This window comes from Parasteatoda tepidariorum, chromosome 7, assembly GCF_982258835.1.
Source record: "Parasteatoda tepidariorum strain Cologne lab strain chromosome 7, Ptep-v5.0, whole genome shotgun sequence".
Classification (NCBI taxonomy): domain Eukaryota; kingdom Metazoa; phylum Arthropoda; class Arachnida; order Araneae; family Theridiidae; genus Parasteatoda; species Parasteatoda tepidariorum.
In genome coordinates this window covers 5505199-5524833 of record NC_141761.1, presented here as the reverse complement: position 1 = coordinate 5524833, position 19635 = coordinate 5505199, and the positions used below count along the sequence as shown (strand labels likewise).

At 27.5% G+C, this 19635-nt stretch overlaps 1 protein-coding gene across 17 annotated transcripts in view; it reads left to right on the top strand.

The window, feature by feature from the left end:
* LOC147806772 (uncharacterized) overlaps positions 1-14904 on the top strand; it is a 40654-nt gene extending 25750 nt beyond the window's left edge. For 11 of the 17 annotated variants that reach the window (XR_015435161.1, XR_015435159.1, XR_015435158.1 and 8 more), the window contains 3 exons: positions 2539-2655; positions 9634-9758; positions 14682-14904. The gene's annotated coding sequence lies outside the window, so the exon portion shown is untranslated. Of the gene's footprint in view, positions 1-477; positions 554-1383; positions 1412-2538; positions 2670-9633; positions 9759-14681 lie in introns of all 17 variants that reach the window. The other 6 variants (XR_015435152.1, XR_015435150.1, XR_015435162.1 and 3 more) reach the window with 3 other exon arrangements.
* The last annotated feature ends 4731 nt before the right edge of the window (positions 14905-19635 follow it).

Below are 19635 nucleotides of genomic sequence, written 5' to 3'. Positions count from 1 at the left end.
AAAAGGCATCATGGAAATTTTCAAAAATATTTTTATTAAATAAAAAGAAAAAATATTAAGTATTGGGAAAATATCGTAGTACATTCCTATACAACTGAAAAGAAGAGGAGAGGGAAAAGAGAACGGCCAAAGGCATGAAAGCGGTCTCTCCCCAGATGACTTATTCGCGTGTTGTGATATCTTGAAACTTGTGATTTAAAATTTAAGTTTTAAAAAAAATTTCTTTCAAAATTCAGTAAAAAAATGCTTAAACTATTTTATAACCACAATATTTTAAAATTCACATTAAAATTTTATAATAAGTTGAAGAATAATCCATGTATTAATGAAGAATAATCCACAATTAAAAAATAAATATGAAACATCTATTAATTTTTTATTTTAAAATTTAATTTTTTGAAAAGAATTAATTTTGATTAAAAAAATTATAATTTATAAATGAAATAAGACTTATTAAATAGTTATTAATCTTTTTAGCTGAGGAAATTTGAATTGAACTCTGAATCTCTCTGGTAGAAGGTGAACAACTTAACGGTCACACCACAGTGTAAAAGTAATGAAGTTATATATCTTGAAATTGAAATAAAATCAATTATAAATGATTAAATAAAAATAAAGAAAATTATAGAAATAACTTGTTTTAATGAAAAAATTTCAGCACTTTTTCAAAATCGCATCAGGCAATACATACCATCTCTTTTCTCACAAATTGTGATGTCATTTTCGACCAATAGCGTGTCCCAGCTATTCTGAAATTTAATCACTTGTTTAATTTGATCCCTATCTTAGCTACATGTTCTTTAATTTAAGCTTAACTTTGTTTTAATTGGAGTTTTCAAGATGTGTTCTGTCCTTGCTAGAAACAAACTTTTTTGCTTGCATTGATTACTAAACAGCTTACTCTTTACTGTGTAAGCTTACTCTTTTAGGGTGATACCAAAAATCCCAATTGAAATTGCAAGCAATCCCTAAAATATTTAACCCTCTTTGAATAGAATTAGATTAATCAGTATTTCATATATTGATTATGTGTCTAAAAGATTACTTGCAAACTCAAACTATGATTTTTTGTTTTTCTTAAAAAGATATTCTAGGAACCATCACATAGTTTTTTGCAAATTCAAGATGTGTTTTTATTATTGGATGTTGTTATTATTATTATTTTTTTCTAATTATTTAAATATTTTTGGATTAGGCTGTTTTATTTTTTATGTATTTTTTTGTGTGTGTATATATTAATACATTGGATTAATAATTCAATACTGCTGTTTGCATTACTTTTTTTTATTTTCTTTTGTTATTTAGAATTTTTTTTAAAAATTTCTTACAGTTTGAGTAGATAAAAGCTTTTAATTTTATTTTGAAAATTAATTTATTCTTTAGATGTTGCTGAAAGTTTTTATTTTATATTGTAAGTAAACTTATTTATTTAAATCTTGTTCACTTCCATTATTTTGGCAATAATTTGTTAATAATAAATATTTCAATCAAATGGAATATTTTTTCCAATTTGTTTCTAAAATAATTTAACAAGAGTCAACTTAGAAAATGGAATTGCTGATGTGTGTTTTGAAGAGTTTTATTTATCCTTTAGTTTTGAAATAGTTATTAATTTGATATTTCTTCATTTGCTATTTTGTAATTTAAAAGTTAATATATTCTTCTTAATATGATTTTTAAAAAATTACATAGTATTTGGATGATTATAGAACCGTAGTTTTGGGTGTAAATAATTTTTACCAGATTCTTTATATCAGAACTTTACTGGATTGATTTCTAATAATGTTTTAAGATTTGCTATTCCTTTTTCTATTCACTAAGAATGTTCTTTTTTTTATTGACAACACTCCAATATTTGAAAATTTATATGTATTTTTTCTATACAGCTTTAAAGTTACACATTTTTCAAAAGTTTCTCATTTTCTATAATTGCAATAAATTTTAGTTAAATTTTAATTAACCGGTAGATTTTTAAACTCTTATTGAAAGAAATGTAAATCTGTGATTAATTAAAGTAATTGTGTTAAATTTTAAATGTAACACATTTGAAAATGTATTTTTTTCTCTTAATACTTTTAAGAGAGGGGTGTTGACACTGCAAACAAAAAGCTCAATGATATTTTTTAATTGTGTTACATTTGTTTGAATATTTAATTATTTAATATCATGTTTTATTTCCCTGTAAAATTTTTCATTAACCTTGTAAACTTGCAGTGAATCATGCTATTAAATGATATAACTAAGTAAAATACCAAACATAAAACAATGATACCGAACAAATATACATATTACAAATTGTATAAGTTTCATTGGGAGTACACAATTGTATACATTTGCATTAAAACATCTTTAATGCAGAAAACATTACAAAAAAACATATGTTAGAAATAATGTGAAATATTCAAATCTGCTTAAATATGAATGCTTTATTGTAGCTTTGAAGCTTGTGCATTATTTTCATTATTTTAATTTATTTTGATTTTTTTTTAAATCTTTTATACTTATCAATATTTTTATCATAATATTAATTACTTGTAGGACTCATCTTCACTGTGTTGCTTCTTGCAATAATTCAACTGCTGGAAAACCTTGATCAACTTGAGTAATCATGAAACAACCTGGGAGAGAATGAAAAATGCATTGAATACCTCTGTAGTAAGTTCTAAATAGTATGAAATCTGTAAATTTCTGTATCACATATACACTTTAAAAATCAATTGTTCCACAGATAACCTAGGTGATGTGCAGATTAACTTAAGCAACCTCCTTATTGAGTACGCTTCAATAAATTTTTTTAAAATTCATTCAATTACTTTCGTAAAATTGTATTTTATGATTGCATACAAAAGCTTTATATAGTATATTCCATGTAGTGTGCCATTTGTTGCTGAACTTTATTCAGTCCAGTATATGCTCCATTTAATATCATGCACAAGATTCTCTGTAATCTGGTACAAAACAATTTTTACAAATGACTATAAAGAATTCTTCATTAAAGCACATGCTCACAATTTTGTGCTGGGTTCTCTCTTTACATCTCATTACACCCAAATGTCTTATATGAAAAAGTTATTCTCAGACAATTAGGAATTCATCTCATAATGAACTTAATGTTGATAATAGATTGAAGTTTACAAATCAATGACTAGCTATTGTTGTCTTCTTTTACTTTTTATCGCTGTTTTCTCTTCGATGTGGCGATGAGTCAAGTTAAGAATAATTTCAACAATAAAACAATAAATTTAATTAAGAAATAAAAGAAAACAAACTACTTCAGCAGCCGAGTACATTGCTGCTTCCTAATCATTTCATATTAAAAATCTCTCTCTTACGTTTGTAAACAGACACAGTAGTTGCGGCGCTGTGCCACCTGCTGGACAACTCACTATTAAGGGGAAATGTTAACATTCGAGCATCCTGATGATACAATTGCCCTCAATTGACGCTTACTTAAAAAAAGATACATACATCAATTATTGCATAATAGATATAGACAATTAACATTTTTTTTTATACTTAATGCGCATTTATTTATTTTTTTTTTAAATATGAATGAATAAAAATTTTTAACGTTCTATTACAGTTCTTTTTTTTTGTCTTGCTTAATAGTTTTTTTTTTTTTTTTTTTTTTTGTTCCAAAATGAAATGTCTTTTAAATGTTGAATACTAAAGTTGTTTTCTTAGAAGTAAATAAAAAAAACAAAAGTTCATATTACCGATTTCCAATTTATAATAGAATGTTATGTTATTTTAGAAGAAATAATGTTATTTTAGCATGGAAAAGTTAAAGAAAAGAATTGAGTTAAAGGACCCTTTACCTATACCTTCGATTTCTGACATCTATGAATTTGATAATGCTAGGATTGAAACATGGTTTTCTTGAACATTATAAAGCATCAATACAAACAAGATTTAAACCCTTCTACTAAGATTTTTTCAAATTTATTTATTTTGTTTTTAATAGAATTTTTTTAAAGAAAAATTTCTATCATTTTGAATCCTGTTACTTAGTTTTCATTATTTTATAAGCATACTAACTATTTTTTCAATACGTCAATATGACATTTTTATGAAATTGTAATGTAATACATTTAAATAAATGTGTTTAACAAAGCTAAATTACAGGGATACTTTAAATCTTATATTTAAGCAGCATAAATATCGAATTATTTTTTTATTCTACTGCCTTAATATCATTTTGAATATTTATTTATTAATTGTGATTGTAATTATTAATAAGCTTGCTAGTGCTTAAATCTTTATTTAAAAAATTGTGATTAAAGCTAAAGAATTAAAATATAATTTGTCTCCTAAAATCTTAAGAAATATTCTCTCAGTATCTGAAAAATGGACAATATCGAATCCTAATTTCAAACTCTGCATAATTTCTTTCAACATAGTACAATTTTGATATCTTAAATTTCTTGGTACAAAAACGCATTGAAATGCCTTAACCCCATAACTTGTGCGCTCGAGTTAATTCAAGCACACTAAACCTAACTGTGCACATTTGAGATAATTCAAGAGCCGTTATATTTTATGCTGCTAAATTTTTGGCACTCAAATATAATCGAGAGTTGAAAATAACAATGTGAAAGCTAAGAAAAAAAAGGTTTTATTGATATTTATTATTTACATAGGATTGTAAGCTATAACACTTATTTATTCAAGAATAAAATATAGCCTTTTTCCATGGAACAAAAGCGCAGTATATCGAAATTGTCCACCAAAAGAAAAGTTGACAATGTTCTAAAGTGTTTTTTTACATAAAAAAAAAAGATTTTTTTTTTCAAAAAATTTGTGTTCTAAGGGATTAATTTCAAATAAAATTAGTTAAATTTAGTATAGTTACTAATATTACTAATTTAACCTAATAATGCCTCTAAAATCAAAATAACTTCCCTTTCTTATTATGCATCCTACAAAATGTATATCATACATACTTATAAAAAAAAAAATTTAATTCATGAAAACCATTTTTTCAATTATAATTTGCATCATCACATTCTTGTAAGTAATTGTTCAGTTTGTCTTTTATAGTTTGCTGTAGAAAACACGAGATTGAAATATAAATTTATGAATACGCTGAATCTATTTTAGGTCCCCCCCCCCCCAATATTCTGCCTAGGTTTCAGCCACTATTAAAGTATTTATATTCTGCTTAGGTTTCAGCCACTATTAAAATATTTGCTTCTATTAACTACCATTAAAATAATTACTTCTATTTACTATAAGTTAGACCATGAATTAATTTTATAAGAAATTGAATATTCTAATGTTTTGATATTTAACAATAAATCATTTTATTAAAAAATGAGCAAATTTTAAGTTAGTGAATTTGTATGTTTTTAAATAAATTCCTCTCAAAAATATTGTTTGCATATATGCGTTATATAACACTTAAAAATTAAATGGTTTATTTTTATCTGATAAAAACTTGAATTATTCTTATACTTTCATTACAGAGTTGTACATATTTGATCTCAAACGTTTTAAGAATCGTCCTATGTTCCATAAATAAAGTGTGTTGAAATATATCAGCTACTGCTATGTACTTTCTGTTTTTAAGTAATTTGGAAAATAAAAAGAGTATATTTTATTATTCTTTTTTGAAAACCTTTAATACATATTCTGTTTCCCTATGTTTAAATTTATTTTTTCTCTGGTGCAGTCTATTATTTTAAAGCCAAGATAATCGTTCATATTATTTTATATATAATATTAAGAAAATGCTCCAATATAAAATTACAATAAATGTTATTTTACTCGTAAAATAAGTTTATTTTGCGAAAAGATCAACCTTTAAAAGAAAAGAATGTAGTACAATCGTGGGAGTTTGTAAGCAGAGCCACCAAGTTTTTGTTTGAACATTGACTGACCCTAAATTTTTATTAGAAAAACTTTTTGTTAGACTTTAAATATCAGTATTCAAACACTAACTTAAGTGGATAGTTTTTATTCTGTAAGGATTTGTGTCAGATATTATAAAACCATTTGAATGATAGGTTATTTTTATTTTTTTTCATGTATGTTACATATGTTTATTATTTTAATTAAAGTACATCAAAATCAGGGGAGTTTCTATATAAACAGGGTGGCCACCCACCTGGAAAACCTTGAAAACCTGGAATTATCAGGGAATTTCTTTATACTGGATAAAACCTGGAAAAATCAGGGAATTTTAAAGAAAAACTGGAAATTTTTTCTTTGATTAATTTTTTCAATTTCACTAATTTAAATTATTTACTAATTTTCTTAATTTAAATTATTTCATCCATTATACCCACTTTTTTTATATTTAAATGTAAACAGTTTAAATATCATCAACTTAGCGATACTTTGCTTACATCAAAATTTGTTAAACTAGAATGCCAAATAAAATTCTCCAGCGGTTGCTAAACGAATGTGGAAACCTTTGACAGCTACGGGACTGTGCAATGTAGGAAAGATTCTGGTGGAGGTGGAAGAAGGGATTAGGATATTAGTTTCTGTTTTTAAATTCTGCCCTTGAGCTGAATCCATTTATGGCTCAAGTTTGTTCCGATGCTTTGGTGGTAATTTTTTCTATTTTGACAAAATGTCTTTGTATTCTCAACTTTATAAAATTCTCCAAAAATTAGCTGGTTATAATTGAATAATAATAGATTTTATATTGCACTCTTTTTCTGAAAGCTTTTCTACTCCCATTCAAAGAAGTCTGCGAATTATTTTTTCTCAGCAAACCAACCAATCACACATTTTTTTTACAATCGCTAACAGCAATGTTTGTCGTCCAATTGTTGCATTAATCCTAATTTTTTTCTATTTCATTTTAACCTTTAATAGTATATTTAAATTTTAAATAAAAGATTTTTTTAAGAACTAACTATATATTAATATTTCATTTTACTCTTATGTTGGTCAATGTATGATTTTTGATTCAAAATTTCGTACGAAAGCATTAAAAAAAAATTAAAAAAAATCTTGCCAAACTATCAAAATAAATTATGTTTTTCAAGATGATATGTTTAAAAAATAACATTTTGAATAAAATGTTTTGTAATATAGACACTTTTCTTGTACACATCCTACACTTAATAAGAAAAAAGAAACAAAAACCTGGAAATTTTAAGATTTTTATCTGGAAAACCTGGAAAAATCAGGGAAATTTGAAATCTGATTTGTATGGCCACTCTGATAAAGCAATAGCTTAATACAGTATATATGCATGGTGCTAAGTAAAGTTCAAGTCCCTGTGCACTCTTTTAACTTTTGTTTTCAAACAACTATACAGCTATTTAAAGGTGTCTGCAGCTGTTAGAGTGTCTATGTATTGTAAAATATCTATGTACTACATGATCATATTACTTTTAATGCCAACTGGAGATTTGCTTTCCTATCTTGACAGCAGTACAAGATGTGGGAAAAAGTAATGATGATGATAATAATTTTGAAAAATTTGTGCATTTGAAAGAACGCAAAAGAAAAGCTCTTTGAGTACTTAAAATGATCATAGTACTGTAAAGATTGCTAAAAAAATGCAGTAAAAACCAAACAACAACGAAAAATGTTTTATTAGAAAGAAACGTTATCTTAGTCATAAAAAGTTGAATAACGTTAAGCTGGAAGGTGTGGAGGGAATTTAAACATTATCTAACACATTAAGTATGGCTTAATAATTTTTATGCCTTATAGAATTAAATCAAAACCGAAATAAATGGGATAAAAAATTTAATAGTTTTAAGAGTTATCATATATAAAAGGTATAGATAATGAGTTAAACCTATTTGGACATTAAAACCCTTATAACTTCCAAACTATGAAGCATTCCGAATTCAACTAGATATTTGATAGCAATGCCTCATGTATATTAATTTTTTTTATTTAAAGGGTAATTTAAAAGTTTTTACAGGTAAAACTTCTAGTTTTGTATTTTTGGCTTTTTTTTTAAAATCACATTCAGAATAAAATAATATATGCGGATAATAATATTTCACGTGTTTAAATAGCAATTTTAAACACACAAATAGGTAAAATTGTATTTTTTATTCTAAATTTTAAAATTTATATTTTGGATAGTGTCTTTTTTGATTTTCAAAATCACTTCTCTAGACTGCGATGAAAACTGTAAATCAAAACATAAAGCCTCTAAAACTCTTGTCTTCTGCTAAACACATTTTGGACTGTCTGGGTTTCTTTTGCGAAAATGTTTCTTTCTTCTTTTTTATTTCATCATGAACTTTTTGAATATCTTCAAATTTTGGTCTTACTCTAACAACTTGGTTTGGATTTAGAGCAACTATTTTAATTATTTTCTTTTGATCGTGTTCAATTTAAACTAAATGTAACGTACGAGACAATACCTAACTTGCTCAGGCAGCAATGTCAGATGCTTAAATATTTATAAGTCTAAATTTGCATTGTTTTCTCATTAAACCACATTAACTTTTAGTTTTATTGATTGGGATTTGATTTCTATTTTTCGATTTAACATGAACAAATTCATCTGAAACAATACCTCCTTTGTCTAGACAGCAAAATTTAAGTTTTGCACCACTCTGACTTCTGTAAATTTAAGATAGTAGCAAAGCTAACTTAAAATATCTGCATTTTGTTTTAAAATACGATTCACCTATTTTGAAAGAATGCTCCTAGATCCCTAGTTTTGTTCCCTAGTTTTACTAGTTCTCTAGTTTTGTGATTATACAAGTTAATATTATGTAAGTACTTATTTTTCCAAATATGAAAGCAATTTTAAATTTCATTAGCTATGGTCTGATCCTTACAATTAATATCACTAGACAAAGAAATTCTATATATATATGTAAATGAATGCCTACAATGAATGAGATTCATAAATCAGCCGTCCGAAAGCAATGACATTTGACATATCAATAATCTGGAGCACGAAGAAGGTCACTGTCATTGTTCAAACAGTATATGACAAACTGTTCAAGCAGAATGAGCAACAAAAAAAAATGGAATTTTCTGCTTGATTAAGCATAACACATTGTTTTAAATTTAACTTTTGATAATTCATATTTTCAAATATTTTACAAATGACATCAGCAGTGATATTTGTTAGCTTATAGGTCTAATTGTTAAAAAAAAAAAAAGTTAATTTCTAGTACATTAATATTTAATTATTTTTTAATTGCTTTGTCAGATAAATTTAATAAACTTTAATGTTAGCATTTTATTTATTTTTTATTTTACAACTTGATAACTATTCCAATTTTATTCCTCTTCCTTGATATTAGTTGAGTTTCTTGTCTTAAGGTAGAAAAAAACACTACTACATTTAAATACAAATTTCATGTTAAATTTTATCTCCAAGGCCTATGAACAGTTCTTTCTTGGTTTGAGTGCTGTGCGAAGCATTGGATAAAGCTTTGGTGGCTGATAAAAGGCCGGCAAAAGGTTAAAATTTTGTAATAAAATTTTTATATAAAACTTAGTCTTACCAGACACTTCAAAAATTGCTGTTAAAAATGTTTCACTGCCTGGTAATAAAACTAAAAGAACATAATATAGTGGGATTCTCAAGAAATATGTTTTATCCAAAAGTTTTTTACTTTTGAAAGTTATATTTATTTTTTGTTTAAATTTCTATTTTTATGTATCTGTCATTCATTATCTTATGTTTCTCGGCAGGTGATCGGCACTGATTCGCTCCCAGGATTTGAATCCCAACTCTTCATCTTCTCTTCTGTCTTCTACCAGTTCATCCTGTAAGTCAACGTCTTCCTCTGTATCCACACCTCCAGCCAGAGTCAGAAGTAAGTTATTTATTTGTCTGTTTTTTTTTTTTATTCTAAAGGCCTTCTCTCGTCCTAATTTTTAAAAAAATTGTTTGTACTTGATTAATTCATACATTCTAAAAGATATTAATCATTAATTTTAATAGCAAAGAAAGGCAACCACTTTTTTTTTGAAGTAACAAACTTTTTATATTCTTTATTGTTTTATGGCACATTTTCAGTTAATTTTTACATTAAAGATTTTAACTAAGTTGCCCTATGTATAGTGGACCTTATCCTCATCTGACCCTTTGCATAAAAAATATTGACAAAACAAAGAATGCTAATTTAACTAAAAACAACAAGTTATAATTGCTTCGAAATCACTGAAAGCTAAATTTATAGTCATTTTTTGCACAGAATCTTTTAGTGGAAATTAAAATTTTTCAATTAACTATTTGAAAGATTTTCAATGCTTACCTTATATTTTGTGATCCTAGAGTCAAACTTATAAAATTTTGTTGTTTTATTGTTGACAATTCTGTTTAAAAAGTTTCCTGACCTACAAGTTATTTTTCTCATTCTGATTTCTAAACAATTTTATTCAAATTTTCTATGTGACCATTGTGTAATGCTTTTTAAATTTTTGCTGAAAGTTAGGTGAATTTTTTTTTTTTTTTTGTATATCTCAAGTTAATATTCACATAAAAAACATGCAATTTTAAAGAGTTTTTATAGTAAATGCAAAATATTGCTCAATACCGTATGAAAACTATTTTTTTTCTTGCTCTTTAAATGTTGGAAAGTCTGTGCCAGTCCTCCGTGAATTTTTTTGTAAGTTTTCTTATTACTTACTGCATCTATTATTCTTAATTGGTTTATCGCTTTTATGTTTGTAACAATCGTAACTTGCGATTGAAATTAATATTACTTTCCGACTAGTTAGAGTACTAAAATCTGTACTGTAGCTCTGTGCTTGTCGACTTAGCTTACCAAGTAACTGAAATGCTCCAAATTCAGCTCTTACTCTATTGACAAAACAAGTTATGATTACTTCCAAACAAATCACTGAAAGCTAAGTTTATAGTCATTTTGTCCCTAAAAACTTTTTTTCATTACACTAAACATCAAATCCTTATATTGAGTTTTATATAAAAGTGATAGACTGATATAATGACTAGTTTGTTACACACAATGTTCTTTTATTGCATTGAACTCTAATTTAAAAGTAAATTTACAAGTAGTCTGAAACAGAGCTTAACGAAAAAATCTGGCAGCTTTATTTCTTGATAATTTTGTTTACATAATCTGTTGGTTGGAGCAAAATGGTTGTTGTTTGCCTGTCAATCTTACTGCAGCAGGGTTTAAATGCAAATTTTTAATGATGATTGTAATAGGTGGCATACCATATATAAAAGATAAATATTTAATTATAATCAATTGGAAGAGTTTTCTTCAAAATCAATTATAAATTTAAAAAACAGCTTTTATGTGAAACTGTTCTATTTTAAATCAATTAAATTAAGAAAAACAACTGTTATCAACCAATTCCACTGATACAGATTAATTTTTAAATTCATTAGTCGATGATTAACTATTTAACTTATAGTTTTTATCGTCTTCAGAATCTTTGATGTGCATAAGCAATTTAATATTATTTTGAGAAATTTTATTTATTATTTTAATTATGATTTTAAAGAAGGATTAGGGGCACTTTAATATATTCAGAGAATTCATTAATAGAATACCGTGAATGCTCACTTCTGCACCAGTCTTTGGGACCAAGAGAAAAAGTGCATAAGATTTCAGAAACAGTAAGTTTATACAAATAAGAAAAGTTTCAATAGCTGAATTAAACTATAAATAGTTATGAGTAGTGGCTAATCCTTCTAACTCTTTTTTATGACTTTGAGAAGCTTTTTCGCCATCTCTGTTTTCTCTGAAACTGAATAATAGTAATCGCTATAACATTCATTTACCAAAAACTAATGTTTTAATCAATGGTGGGAAAGAAACTGTACGTGATAAATTTTCAAAGCATATGGGTGGTATATATATGGTGGTTTCAATATGGTTGTTGTACAGATGAGACACCTTATTCAAGTTCATAGAAAAAATGTCTTCCTAGAAACAATAAGCATGAAAAGTCACAAGGGGAAGAAAAATGAACTATTTCACTAGATCCAGTAACATATTTCATTTTATCTGTTAGGAAAATTGTTCATTTGCTTTAATTTAAATGTAAACACTTTTTTCTAAAAAAAATGTGATTATTTTTTTCCTATTTAAAGAGAACAAATTAAAATTTTTGTCTATTTTTTTAAAAAATTGTCCGCATAATTGAAATATTTATTTTCTGAACCACACATAAACAAATGATAATTAACATTATTTTCCTATATAATGATCCTTTGAAAAGTTTTGTATATGTGCAAAAGGCACATAAAAGGCAGAAGTGAGAGGTCACTGTATGTTGTTTTATATTTTAATAATGGTTTTTCATTTTCATAGTTCTCTTCCCTATTCAATGAAAAAAAAAGTTATATTTCCAAATTTTATATTCATGTTCGTAAAATATTTTTTTCATATTAAGCACAATAAAATTTTAATTGAGTTTAGGTTAGAGAAGAAAAAGTTATGATAAAGTACCGATTTGAAGCATCTTGAAACTAACATGTACAGTATTGAATGCCTTCCAAGACATTATTTGGCAGAACAATTTTTTTCCTATAAGAAAACCTATTTTTAGTCTAAGCACGTGAAATGTCTCATAAAAGTTAAAAATTCTTAAAAAAATTTATTAAATGTGTAGGTAAATTTAATTTATCATAACTAAAAAGCAGTGTTAATAACACCTACATTTCACTTATTTATCTATTCGTAAATAGAAGGAAATCTTTTTATTTAAGGCAAAATTCACCTTTTCAACAAAAAAAAGTTTTCTTGAAACAGAAGTTTAAAAATTAAACACATTTGGAGTCTCAAAATTAACATTTAAGTAAGCAAACAAATTATAGATATCTTACGATTCTCTTATGAGTTAGGGGAGATGAAAAACACCAGAACCAATTTAATTCCATATTGAAATGTTGATTGTTTTTTAACTTTTCTGTCCTCTGGCAATCAAACAGGTTAAATACTTTCAGTCCAGCTATCCTCCAAATTATTCATTAGATTTCAATAAGTTTTGTTTCTTTTGGTTTGTGCCCCTAATGCATGTATATTTTTACAAAATTTTTTAGTGAAATTTGAAAAGTATATATTGTAAGTGGCTCATATGGAGCACCTGCTACACCTATATACAGAAAATGGCAACTAATTTTTTTGTATCAAATGAAAATGCATGTAGTATGCAGTGTACTTCCTGGGGAAGGGCCACCCGCCATCACTGCCCTTTGATGACAATGTCTTTTTGTTCATATTCCATTAAAAAAATTTAATGTTTAAATGATAATTACACACTTTTAAAATTATCTGTGTTGATAGGTTTGATTCTGATACCAGTATAAATATTTACTTTGTTAGGATTAATTAATTTATTAAGGGTTTTTTAAATTATTTTTTTAATAAATATTTTTGTATATTTATTTATTTATTTATTTGAAAAAATGTGTGCACAGTGATTCTCTTTTAGCATGTCTTTTTTTTTTTATAAACTACAAATTTTTCTCTCATTTTGATAATGAGTAAAAATTCTTTTTTGAAATATGAGGGTAATTTAACAATCGTTGAAGATCAAATTCAGCTATTACACATTTTGTTAAATATTTACGGTGTTAAGTAAGAGCCCTTTCAAAACTCAATGTACTCTTTTATGTGAGGAAGCACCCTGCCCTTTTTTATTCTAAAGGAGAACTCTGTAGTTGGCATGGTAATGGAGTATGTAACAAAAATTTTTAGTTAAAAAAAGTAACTAAATAAATAAAATAAAAATTGAAGAAAATAAATTTCTTCAGAGATGTAAATAATGTTATGTATAATATTTATGTAAACTTGTCCATTTTTGTCTTACATCTATACCAGTTACATAGAGACATTATTGAAATTGTGATTTAGTCAAATCTGTCATTGATAGTTTGTTTTTTTTAATTACAACTGTTCTTATCTAATTCTCTTTCTTTTTATGTACGGAAAACATATAAATTTCAGAAAGCATCACCGTTGAAGTAATTTAAAAATTTATTAAAATATAAAGCTATTAGAGTATTGGAAAATGATCTGCTTTTTCAACTAGCAAATTTTGAGCAAAATTTTTTCATTTATTGCTGAACTGGTTTCAATTTGATTACATATTATCGTTTTGATGTATATTTTAATTCGAAAAATATTGTAAATTTTGAAATTTTTTTTGTCAAAGGAATACAATTAAAAATTTAATCATGAAAGTAAAGCGAAAAGGAAATGTGATTGATAAATTCGTATCAGTATGTAAGTTGTATATATTTAAAAGTAATTTTTCTTCTATACCTTTCTTTGAAACAATAATTTACATTAGAATAATCATTTTATCAATCTTCATAATCATTTTAAATATTAAAAGCAATAAAATTGAGCACCATAAAATAAAGAAGGAAAAAAAACGGTAAGTTTTTGAAAATTAATTAAATATTTTCTGATAAAAGGTGTGCACAAAATAAAAAAAGTGAGCACCCTGAATAACTTTTAATTTAACAGCCAGATTTTCATGTACTAGGTGTCAATCTTAATGGGTTTGTGTTTCACTATTCAATAATTTCATTCAAAAAGGATTTTTATGTTCAAAATCTTTCTAAATTGTAAGGCTGGTGTATATCTGCATGGTGTTACAATAGGTATTTTAATGAATCAAAATGTATTGATGAAATGACGTAAGCAAGAACTTTTCAAGATAAAATTTTGGTTTTAAAAGCCCATTTTCACAAAAATACTTATGTTGCTTAAAATCTATGATTTGCATAATTTTTATTTTATCCTCTCTTTCAGGATTTTGAATAATGTCAAGCATTGTTTGTTGTAGTTGATTTATTGAAGCTCTTCAGAACTCTTCTATTGTTAAGCCCAAGTGATTCTATGTGGACAAAAATATTTAAATTCTCTGTTGTCCTTATTATTTTTATATTGAATACGAAATATAAATAGAAATTTGTGTAATTTTTGTGTTGTTTATAGATATGTCTTTGTATTTAAATAAAATGTATGCAATAAACTGTGTTAATTATGTATTTAGCTAATTCCAGGGTACATTCAATTTATTACATTATATTAGCAGGTGGCTACTTTTGTACAATACGCTTATTTTTTGCAAAATTTGCTGCAAGACTTAATATAATCAACAGAACTCGACTTCATGATCAATACCACACTAAATCATCATCTGTAGGCAGCTTCTTAATATTATCAGCTGTAGGTTGTATTTATTTCTGTATAGGATACAATAGTATAACTTAAAAACACACAGCTTTCATTTTAAGGCTCTATATTTTTAGCTATATTATATATTTATTATGTTTTATAATTTATATACATATATATAGACTGAAGTTAAAATTTGCACAATTACTTGTGAGATACATTATTTTTATAAATTTGGACAGCAATTTTATTATTCCGCTTTTAAGTAGTACAGCACAGTAAAGGAAAAACTATTAGAGATTATTATTAGAAAAATTACCTAGTTTGAAAATGTATTAATAAGTGGAAACATAGCTTATGCTTGGCACATATTCTAGACTAAGGGATTGCACTGTGTAAAAAATACTTTTTTTTACAAAAAATAATTTAAATGTAAAAAATACATTAAAAAATTTTCTTAGTTCATTTATTAATAATCTATTCAAATATGTATTAATTACCTAGATAGCTAAATATTCATTTAGCTAATTGTTAATTAATTGAATTAATATTCTTCATAAGATTAAATAAAAATAATTAGATTTGCGGCTGTCAATTAGGGGTAACTAGGTCTATGACCTCTAGTAACCCTCAATAAACTGAATATAGTAAACTGAATATAATATGTGATTCAATTAAAATATTATGGGTCAATATTAAGGTCTGATATGGGGTCTTGCGTTAATATTGAAAATGACTTCGTATCGGCTCGTTTTAAAGATTTTTAGAAGACGAATTTCCACATTTTAAAGCGATTGAACACACTATTTTAGATATGCGAACATAGTAAACTACAGGGCCACATTGTTATTATTAGAAATGAGGTCTATAAATATTTGCTCAGCAAATAATTATAGACCCTGAGCAAATAATTATAGACCCTATGAGGTCTATAATTATGTCCTCAGGTAGGGTACACTATTACCCAGTAATATAATACGTGGTCCAATTAAAATATTATGGGTCAATATTAAGGTCTGATATCGGGTCTTGCATTAGTTAATATTGAAAAATGACTTCGAATGTTTAAAGCTCCTTAGAAGACGAATTTCTTCATTTAAACGCTATTCAACACACTATTATATTTATACATACATAGGAAATTAAAGAGCCACATTGTGTATCCCCATGAGGTCTATAACTATTTCCTCTGGTAGGGTACGCTATTACCCAGTAATATAATACGTGGTCCAATTAATATATTATGCGTCAATATTAAGGTCTGATATCGGGCCTTGCGTTATTATTGAAAAATGATTTCAAATTTCCTCGTTTTAAAGCTCTTAAGAACACGAATTTCCTCGTTTTAAAGTTCTTTAGAACATGAATTTCCTCATTTTAAAGCGATTGAACACACTATTTTAGATATGCATACGTATTAAACTACAGGGCCACATTGTGTACCCCCTATGAGGTCTCTAATTATTTCCTCTGATAGGGTACACTATTACCCGGTAATACAATACGTGGTCCAATTAAAATATTATAGGTCACTATTAAGGTGTGATATCGGGCCAGTTTTTTCCCAATAAACAAAATTATTTCCTACATGCAGGACCCTCCAGAATATCGAAAAACACATTAAAAAAATAATATACATAATTTAAAAGAAAAAAGACTTTCTTGAAAATTTGTCCGTCCCAGGGATTCGAACCCAGGACCCCTCCCTCCAGCAGCGAACTTGCTTGTCTGGAGGCCTACCATCCAGTCCACGGTGAAACGTGAAGCCTACCACAGTTTCGCTTCAAAAGCTCTTTCCTCTCTTCTTCGCAATTTACCTTTAGGGGCCCACTGTGACCCCCCTTATTGGCCCATAAAAAAAAATTCGGCAGCCATGTTTGGACCATAGACCCCTACTTAGGGTCCGAGTTTGAAAATTATACCTTGATATTAAGGGGAGCTAGGGGGTCTCGAAATTTGAATCTTTCTCGAGCCATTTTATTTTTTTATTCTTTTTTTTTATTATTCCATTACGCTTTCTTTGCTGGATTTCACACACAGAAACCACCCCATGCATGCTTGAATATCCAAAATGTTACAAAAGAAGTCGAAAAAGAGCAAATAAACTGATTTTCCTGGATTTTTCCAGTAAAAAAACATTATTTCCGACATGCGGGACCCTCCAGAATATCGAAAAACACATTTAAAAAATAATATAATTTGAAAGAAACAAAAAAATTTTATGAAAATTTCTCCGTCCCTGGGATTCGAACCCAGGACTCCTCCCTCCAGCAGCGAACTTGCTTGTCTGGTGGCCTACCATCCAGTCCATGGTGCTCTGTGAAGCCTACCACAGTTTCGCTTCAAAAGCTCTCTCTCCTCTCATCTTCGCAAAATACCTTTAGGGGCCCACTGTGAACCCCATACTTGGCCTATAAAATTTCTCTTCGGCAGCCATATTTGGACCATAGACCCCTACATAGACCAATTAGTGGGCCCACAATGGGCCAAAATAAGAGTTGTTTACTACTCTGAGTTTAAGAGTTGTTTACTACCCGGGAGGAGGTGTTTTAAGGCAAATATTCGCAGGTTTGGCTTGTGAAGCGTGGCGCAGTTGGTAAAGCTGTGTGACAAGTTAGATTTGCAGTCCCGGAGGCCCTGGGTTCGACACCCTGCGAGGGTCGTCATTCGAATTTTTTCTATTTTTTATATTATTTTTTTATATATATTTTTTGATATTTTAACGTGAATCAAGTGTTCTGTATATAAAAAAAAACTATTTTTTCTTCGGGAAATAGCGAATAATAGCTAATAAACGGATAAATTTCGGATCATTTTTATTTATTTATTTATTTTCATTTATATTATTTCTTTTTTCTTCTTTTCAATATTTTATAGCGAATAAAGTATTCTATATGTGAAAAGAATTATTTTTCTTTGTTAAAGAGCGAATAATGGCTTAAAAAAAGACAAAAGTCGTATCAGGAGGCACGCAAACATCACACCCCGTTACTCCCTATAATATTAAAATATAAATTTCAAACTCGGCCTGAAATTAGAGTCTAATGCATCAAACAATTGTACTGAAGGAATTTTTTATAGACTAATTAGTGGGCCCACAATGTTCCAAAATATGATTTGCTGACTGACCGGGAAGAGGTACTTTAAGCTATATATATGCCGAGCAGGGTTGTGATGCGTGGTGCAGTTGTTAGCGTTGTGGGGAAGTATGCTATGCAGTCCCGGATGTCCTGGGTTCGATACCCTGCAAGGTTCGGCTTTATTTTTTTAAAATTTTATTTCATATTATGTTTTTTAATATACTTCTCGACAATCTAGCGTGAATGAAGTGTTCTGTATAACGAAATAACTATTTTTACTTTATGAAATAAAGAATAATAGCTAATAAACAGATAAAATTTGATTATTTTTTATTTATTTATTTATTTTATTCTTTCTCAATATTTTTAAGTGAATAAAGTGTTTCATATATGAAAAGAATTATTTTTCTTTGTTAAGGAGCGAATAATGGCTTAAAAAAAGTCAAAAGTCGTATCAGGAGGCACGCACATATCACACCCCGTTACTCCCTATAATATTAACCTATAAATTTCAAACTCGGCCTGAAATTAGAGTCTAATATATCAAACAATTGTACTAAAGGAATTTTTTATAGACTAATTAGTGGGCCCACAATGTTCCAAAATATGTTTTGTTAACCAACCGGGAAGAGGTACTTTAAGCTATATATACGCGTAGCAGGTATGTGATGCGTGGTGCAGTTGTTAGCGTTGTGGGGAAGAATGCTATGCAGTCCAGGATGTCCTGGGTTCGATACCCTGCAGGGATCGGCTTTAATTTTATTTTATATTATATTTTTTAATATACTTTTCGACAATCTAGCGTGAATGAAGTGTTCTGTATAACGAAATAACTATTTTTCCTTTATGAAATAGCGAATAATAGCTAATAAACAGATAAATTTTGATTATTTTTTATTTATTTATTGATTTTATTTAATGTTATTTTTTTAACTTCTTTCTCAATATTTTTAAGTGAATAAAGTGTTTCATATATGAAAAGAATTATTTTTCTTTGTTAAAGAGCGAATACTGGCTTAAAAAAAGTCAAAAGTCGTATCCGGAGGCACGCACGCATATTACCTCGTTACTTCCTATAATATTAACCTGTAAATTTCAAACTCGGCCTGAAATTAGAGGCTAATATATCAAACAATTGTACTGAAGGAATTTTTTATAGACTAATTAGTGGGCCCACAATGTTCCAAAATATGTTTTGTTGACTAACCGGGAAGAGGTACTTTAAGCTATATATACGCGGAGCAGGTATGTGATGCGTGGTGCAGTTGTTGGCGTTGTGGGGAAGGATGCTATGCAGTCCCGGATGTCCTGGGTTCGATACCCTGCAGGGATCGGCTTTAATTTTATTTTATATTATATTTTTTAATATACTTTTCGACAATCTAGCGTGAATGAAGTGTTCTGTATAACGAAATAACTATTTTTCCTTTATGAAATAGCGAATAATAGCTAATAAACAGATAAATTTTGATTATTTTTTATTTATTTATTTATTTTATTTAATG